This window comes from Pinus tabuliformis, chromosome 2_1 (genome assembly GCF_031772625.1).
Source record: "Pinus tabuliformis cultivar Carrire ecotype Pingquan chromosome 2_1, CPIR1, whole genome shotgun sequence".
NCBI classification, from domain to species: domain Eukaryota; kingdom Viridiplantae; phylum Streptophyta; class Pinopsida; order Pinales; family Pinaceae; genus Pinus; species Pinus tabuliformis.
In genome coordinates, this window is record NC_142299.1 from 785,146,116 (window position 1) to 785,153,083 (window position 6,968).

Below are 6,968 nucleotides of genomic sequence, written 5' to 3' on the forward strand. Positions count from 1 at the left end.
AAATTTAGATCTACAAGGAGTATACTTTAACTGTTGAAGGTTAGGCATATTCAGTTGATGTTAAATGTTCAATGTTATGATAATGTTGGAAACATTATTCTACATTTTCATGTATTTTAATTATTTTACATAATTCATCAATTATATATGTCGAATCTTCTTGACCTCCTTAATTATGACACACTTGATCCTTGTGATACTTGGGTCTACATTTTGCCATTGATTTCACAACACCTAATCCAACGGTGTAGATTGTTGAGAGTAGTTACGATAACTACTCTTGCCCCAATCTCGACGTTTGGTCACTCATTCTATAGCCTCTCCACTCAGGACATCGTCTGCAACCTACTCCAATAACCAAGGTTTACTAATGCATTGTTTAGCTATTTCCCTCTTCCTATGCCATGTTTCACTATTTTTTTCTTTATAGGGGTAAATTCTTAATCAATGTATTCTACATTTGTAGGTTTTTCAACCCACTTGGGGTTCGTTATGGTGGAATGTGGCTCTGTCGACCTCCTCCTCTGTGTACAGAGACAACTGACTTCTTGGTATTCACTACACCTAGCTCTTTTAGTTGTTATTATGGTTGATATATTCAGGTGTTGACACCTAGGGTTGTATTCTATCTCCATAATGGTTCTACCTGATAGCAATATTCATCTACTCTTCCAGGTAATAAATCCAGAGTTACCTCAGTAATTTCACTGTTTACTTTTGTTAAGCTTAAAGAACACTTTTAATTCGTTTTCTTTATTCCTCTGCATGTAGGGTTTGAAACTACCCTTAAAATTGCAAACTCATTCTTAGAACCCTCGGTCCAGTCTTGAAGATATTCTTATGCTCTCACTCTATTTTTCCAAGTTCTTTAATTCTCCGTCATTTAAATGAGGGTTTTGTCTGTATTCTATTTTCACATAGTAACATGTATGGTTCAACATTTAGAGTTTTATTGAAGGTTTTCCCTGCCACTCAGTGAAACCCTCAGCATGGAAAATCTTAGAGGTTGATATTCGTAGGTGGGCTAATTTACGTGATTTTTCTACAAAAATATTTGCCAACTTCCATTTTTTATAAAAATGATTCACCCAAATTTTACAATATAAAATTATTTACCTTAAAAAACTGCAACAATATATAGAGACTATATATAAAATCATTATAAGTTTGAATAATTTTACAAATATATCAATAAACATTTTATAATTTTCATATTAGGAACTACTGAGATTCACCAATGTGTTTAAAATTCAAGATAATTTTCCATCCTTCAAAATTTTCATGACACTCAGAAAGTAGTTTTTAGATTAGGGGTATTAGGGTTTGAATACTAGTACTTCTATGTAGACTGTAGTATAGTATTGTTTCATAAGGTTACAAGTGCTTGGTATAAGAAATCTTGTCGCGACAGTAAGGTCCTTATATTGATTTTGATATGAAAAAGTAGTAACAGACTTTTCTACTATAACAGACATTATATAATAGATTTCTTTGCTATGGAGGCATTGGTTTTAAGTTTATTCTCGCTCAGTTATTCTTTAAAATTTTCTAATATTGGAGAATTTACTTATATATATGCAGTTCATAGTTCATGGTTGATATCAGTTTCGACATTTAGTTCGTAAACATCTTCTTTACCTTACTGTAATTGTACATATATTGTTCTTGGCATGCATTCATTTTCTTGGTGAATATTTATTTAGTTCAATTATAATGGGTTCAGTTCACAGTTCTTAGTTTATATTCATCGTTTTTGCACATTGTTATTAGAATTTCTAAGTTAATAAATACATTCATCATTCTATTTTTTTTATTTCTTTGGTACCCGAAAAGAAACAAGACCTCAATTTCTAGGACCTTCTATGTCTGCCCATGGGGTAACCTTTTCCAAAAACTTATTCTACTTGAATCTTAGACTGTTCCAGGGTGATAACCCCAATTTTACTCAGCTAGGACTTAGTCAAGCTCGTAACCTAGTAATTTTCTTCTTTTCCTTCTTATTGTTTACTTTATCTTATTTAATGAAATTCATGGGTATAGGTCAGAATTTATTTCCTTCCATCTCATCCATATCATTCAGGTTAAATTCCCCCTTCTGCAGATTAACCACCATTCCATGACTACCCAGGGTATTTACATTGTGGTTAATTTTGTTGTACAAGAATTATACGAGGACCTACCTGCAACCCCTTTAGACCCCTTACAAGATCACCTCATGACCCAAGAGTGATTAATTTACTTTTACAATTAGGATACAACAATTCCATGTAAACACACACTTCACAAAATTACTCTTTCCTCTTTGATTTACTTTAGATCGAATTTCTTATTTCTTTAACACATTCACAATGAATTTTACATCAGGTACAAAAAATAACAGTTGCTACATTTTCCAATATTCATATCATCATAAAGGGAATTAAAATAATTATCTATATCAAACTTAACTCACCCAGAAACTCAGCCAAGGAAAGACCACATCTCCCTCCCAACGAGAATGACAATGACGTCCAGTTTTACCCCCAAGCTCTTAACTTTCCAGAACAATTAATTTGGCAAGAACCCTGTTTGGACCAGTCCATAGGAATCAAGGTTTAACCCATCCTAGAACTCATATGCCTTCATCTATATTACAGTTTTCCATTGGCCATAGCCCAACTCAGGAGATACTCCTCAGGAAGTGTGCTGCCATACCTTCACAGTGTCATGTACAGGTGATTTTTTCTCCAGGTGTTTTCCTTTTTTCTTTCTAGCAAAAAGGACCCCTTATCCTTCCTATTGAGATATTTTATCTCCAAGTAAGGAAGAGAGAGAGAGAGTTAACTATCATAATTTTCTAGAGGTTTTATAATTCATTTATGATATTTTCTGAGGAGTTTCATGACTTGTCACGAATTTTCAATAATAAAAAAATAATAACATGAACTTTATCATTTAGAGTTTACTCAGCTTACCTCCAAGATTTAATTACCAGAGTCTCATCTAGTAAAAACAAGTAATTGGTAGTAATAACAATATTTACAGCACTAGGGTGTTACATCTATCACCCCTTGTTCTAAACATCGTCCCCGGGTTCATTCTTTCCCCTTGGAACAAGTAAGGATATGCTTGTTTCATAAAGCCATCATCCTCCCAAGTGACCTCTTCTGGAGTAAAGTGTCTCAAATCCACTTTAACCTATGTGATATCTCACCTCCATAACATTATTTCTGTCTAATAAAGGATATATAGAGGCTCTACTAGGAACTCTCTATCTTGTTCGACCTATCACACAGTCACAATTCACCGACAATTTTATTTAATGATATATATATATATATATATATATATATATATATATAATTTTTGTCTAATCGAGGATACACAGAAGCTCTACCAGGAACTCTCTATCTCGTTCAACCTGTCACATGTCGGAAATCATACACATACTTATTTAGCAAAGAAACATGAAATAAATTGTGAACTCATATATGGCTTAGTAATGCAAGTTGGTAAGCTACGAGCCCCACTCTTTCTAAAATTTGGAAGGGTCCACAGTATCGAGGTGATAATTTGGCACAACCACCCCACCTTAAGGTGCCTTTCTTGGGTTTAATTTGTACATAAACATGCTCTCCCACCTGAAATTATTTATAATTCTTTTTCTTATTTGCATATTCTTTCTGTTGATCTCAGGTAACCTTTAAATTCTATCGAAATTTTCTCATCTGCTGCATCTCTACTAACATATCAAGCCCTAGGATTAATTTATGCTATGGGTTACTCCAATTTGTAGTACTTCTACACATGTTTCCATATAGTACTTCAGAAGGACTCATTTTCACTACATGATGTGGGGCACACATTTAAAGAAGCAAATATCATGTTATCTCTATAATTACCTACATTCCCAGGAAGGTAGTATGACCCATTTGGCACTGCCAAAGACTTTACTACCATGGTAAAAGTGAAGGTATTCAGTCATGAGAAAGATACATTTGACGACATCTTTTTACAAAAAGAGACATTCACAAATGTGAAGCACATGGCATCACTATTGTTTGACCCAAGATATCTCGAGGCCTTTCATGAATACAGAGAAAGGAGATAGTTAAAGGTCCCATTGGACCAATTGTGGATTGAACCAACAAGGGAGCCAACTACTAGTGTATGTCTGGAATGGAATTCTGAAGAAAATTCTAAAGTTGACTATGAAGAAGAATCCTAAGAAAAGTTTACCAAGGAGTCAAAGTACTCAGAACAATAATCACATAATGGGAGAAGCAATAGTAAGTAGTCAGAAAAAGATACAACCCTATCTACAGAAAAGACAGTTGAGCAAACTTTAGCTAAAAAACATGCTGAAATTCATTCCACCTCCACCTAGCAAATAAAACCCTTGGTGATTGATTTAGATGAAGAATGGGAGAACTTTAATAGAAAGCTCCATACAGAGGAACAAACACCATAGCTACAGACTCCACAACACAAAACAACTCAAGAAATTGTAGTAGAGAAAATTGTAAATACTCAAGAGGTAGAGCACATTCCTGTACTTCCTACCTCTGAAATTGTTTTGAAGATTGAGGAGATTCCTCATTTAGATGTATTCTGTAGCCCTACCCACAAAGTCATTTTTAAAAGACAAAGGAAGAAGAGGAAGTTGGATGCTCCAACTGCTACTACTCTCAATAATGAACCAATGGATATTGTGTGGAAAAACTCACCCATCGACCCACTTGAGAACCTTACTAGACTATCACAGTTTGTAGGAGCCTATGCTACAATGACTATCAATAAAGAAAGAGAGGTGCAATTGTTTCTCAAGGAAAGGGAAAATAAAATTTTGTTGTTAGAACAACAGTTATAGCAAGAAAAATCTAACCAGCAAGAAGAATCACAGTTAGCTAAGCTCCAACAAGAATTCAAGCAAATGCAAATAAAACATTGAATGAGCTTAGCAGAAAAGGAAGCTCAGATACAAGGAATAATTGATCTGCATAAATATGATCCAAAAAATTGATCATTTTATTACTGAAGCACTTGGCCTTAACTCCCAGCTGATGCACCAAAAGGAACTATTATGCTAGAAGATCTCGCAATGGAATTCCTATTGCGAGACAAGTGAAAAATTGATGAGTCAAGTCATTGAGATGAGACTTGAATATGATGAAATATTGAAAAGAGTTTCTGACTTCATTACCTGGTAGAATTCAAAAGTTGGGAGAAAGGTCGACTTGCCTAAGCTGGAGGAATCACACAAGGAAATTTTATTTGTAGACTGGGATTCTCGACTCAGACAGGTAGAAAAGGTAATAACAGATGTAGCAGTAGCAGAAAACAATGTTATCGAGAACATTAATGAAAATTTAAATAGCGCCAGCCTAGTGGCAAAGTCCATTCTAGGTTTTCTTCCAAATGTCAAACAACTCAAATAATAATGGAGGCAAGCAATAGCAGAAAAAGGAGAAGCAATTAGGCAAATGACCAGGTTAAACTAGGAAGCATATTGATGACATTTAGTGAAACCTCATAGCCAGTGGATGACCCTACGATGCCTAACCACTTCCACGAAGAAAATGGTGCCAGTACTGACCGGCATCGTGTTCACTGGGTAGTTGAAATCTGAAATCGACTAACCGACACAGCTCAAGCTCATGATGGACATATGCGATCTCAAAGACTAAATGCAAAGGAGTTAGTTACCATGTTCACATAATTTGAGGAAGGTCATTTAAACCTCAATATTTTTTGTAATAATTTATTATTAGTTTTATAGTTTAGTATTTAAACCCCTCTCATGCATTTAGAGAGGGGTCCAGAAATTTTATCAGAAACAATCTTCAAAACATTCACTTTTGTCCCTTTGAGGAAGTTCTGGTGAAATGAATGGAACAGGATTTATTTTCATCTTATCTGCCATAGTCTACTGAAATTTCACTTTACTCTTATGTGCTGTTGGATAGATTGGAAGTAGATCAATATTGTTGAAACACATGAGCAGGACTTATTACAAACGGTACTTTTATCTTGTAATTTTGTTTTACTTATGTATTAGGCAATAAATTCTCTTCGAGTTGTTTATGTATGAAATTTTGAATCTTGGTTAGCATTATTGCAGTTTTGTATGGTGATGGCCTAAATTTTATGCTAAATACATGAATAATTTCTTATGCGATATATCTTTCACAATTGTTTCGACTAACTATTTATCCAAAACGATTATTGTTAAAAAGATTTCATTTCTTATTTTAGATGAATGATCTTTATTACCAATTGCTTTAAGACATTATTGTAGGTCGCATAATTCAAATTTATTCTCGGGTATAATCATAGCTAGATAGTGTTTAAATTAGGATATATACATGTGATTATTAGTTTAGATCAGATTAATTTTAGCCTAAACATTACTCCAAAATATCACATATCACCCCATGAGCACTATCATAAATTTGATTGGGAAATTGGTCGCATTATCCCCAGTCGGAGCCACTACACCAAACGAAAGAGGAATTGCCAACCAAGGTCTAGACTGGGTGGTTTTCCCCCATGTTCTAAGCAACGATTTTCAAGGCTTCAACATTTTGGTGCTAGAAGGAGGGCCTGACTGTGAATGACAAGTAAATCCAAATCAACGGGCCATTCTAAGAGTAAAACTCCCTCACCATCACCTCCAACTTATCGACCACATTCCAATTCTCCTAATCCTAAGCGAGAAGTTGCAAAGAAAACTATAGAACTAGGCACGACTGAAATCCCAAAGAATCCAAATCATTCTTCTTCTACTGAAGCCCCTGAAATCCAATCCTTGATTCATAAATTACATGGGATTTCGTTATCTCAAGAAGAATATGAGTTATCCCAAGATAGTGTTACCTCTTAGTTTACCCCATCTCAATGGTTAACTACGGCACATAGTGAAAAACATGGAATCCCACTATTCGAATTCCCTCTGCCAAGCCGTAAGAAAGCTAAGAAAACACCATCTG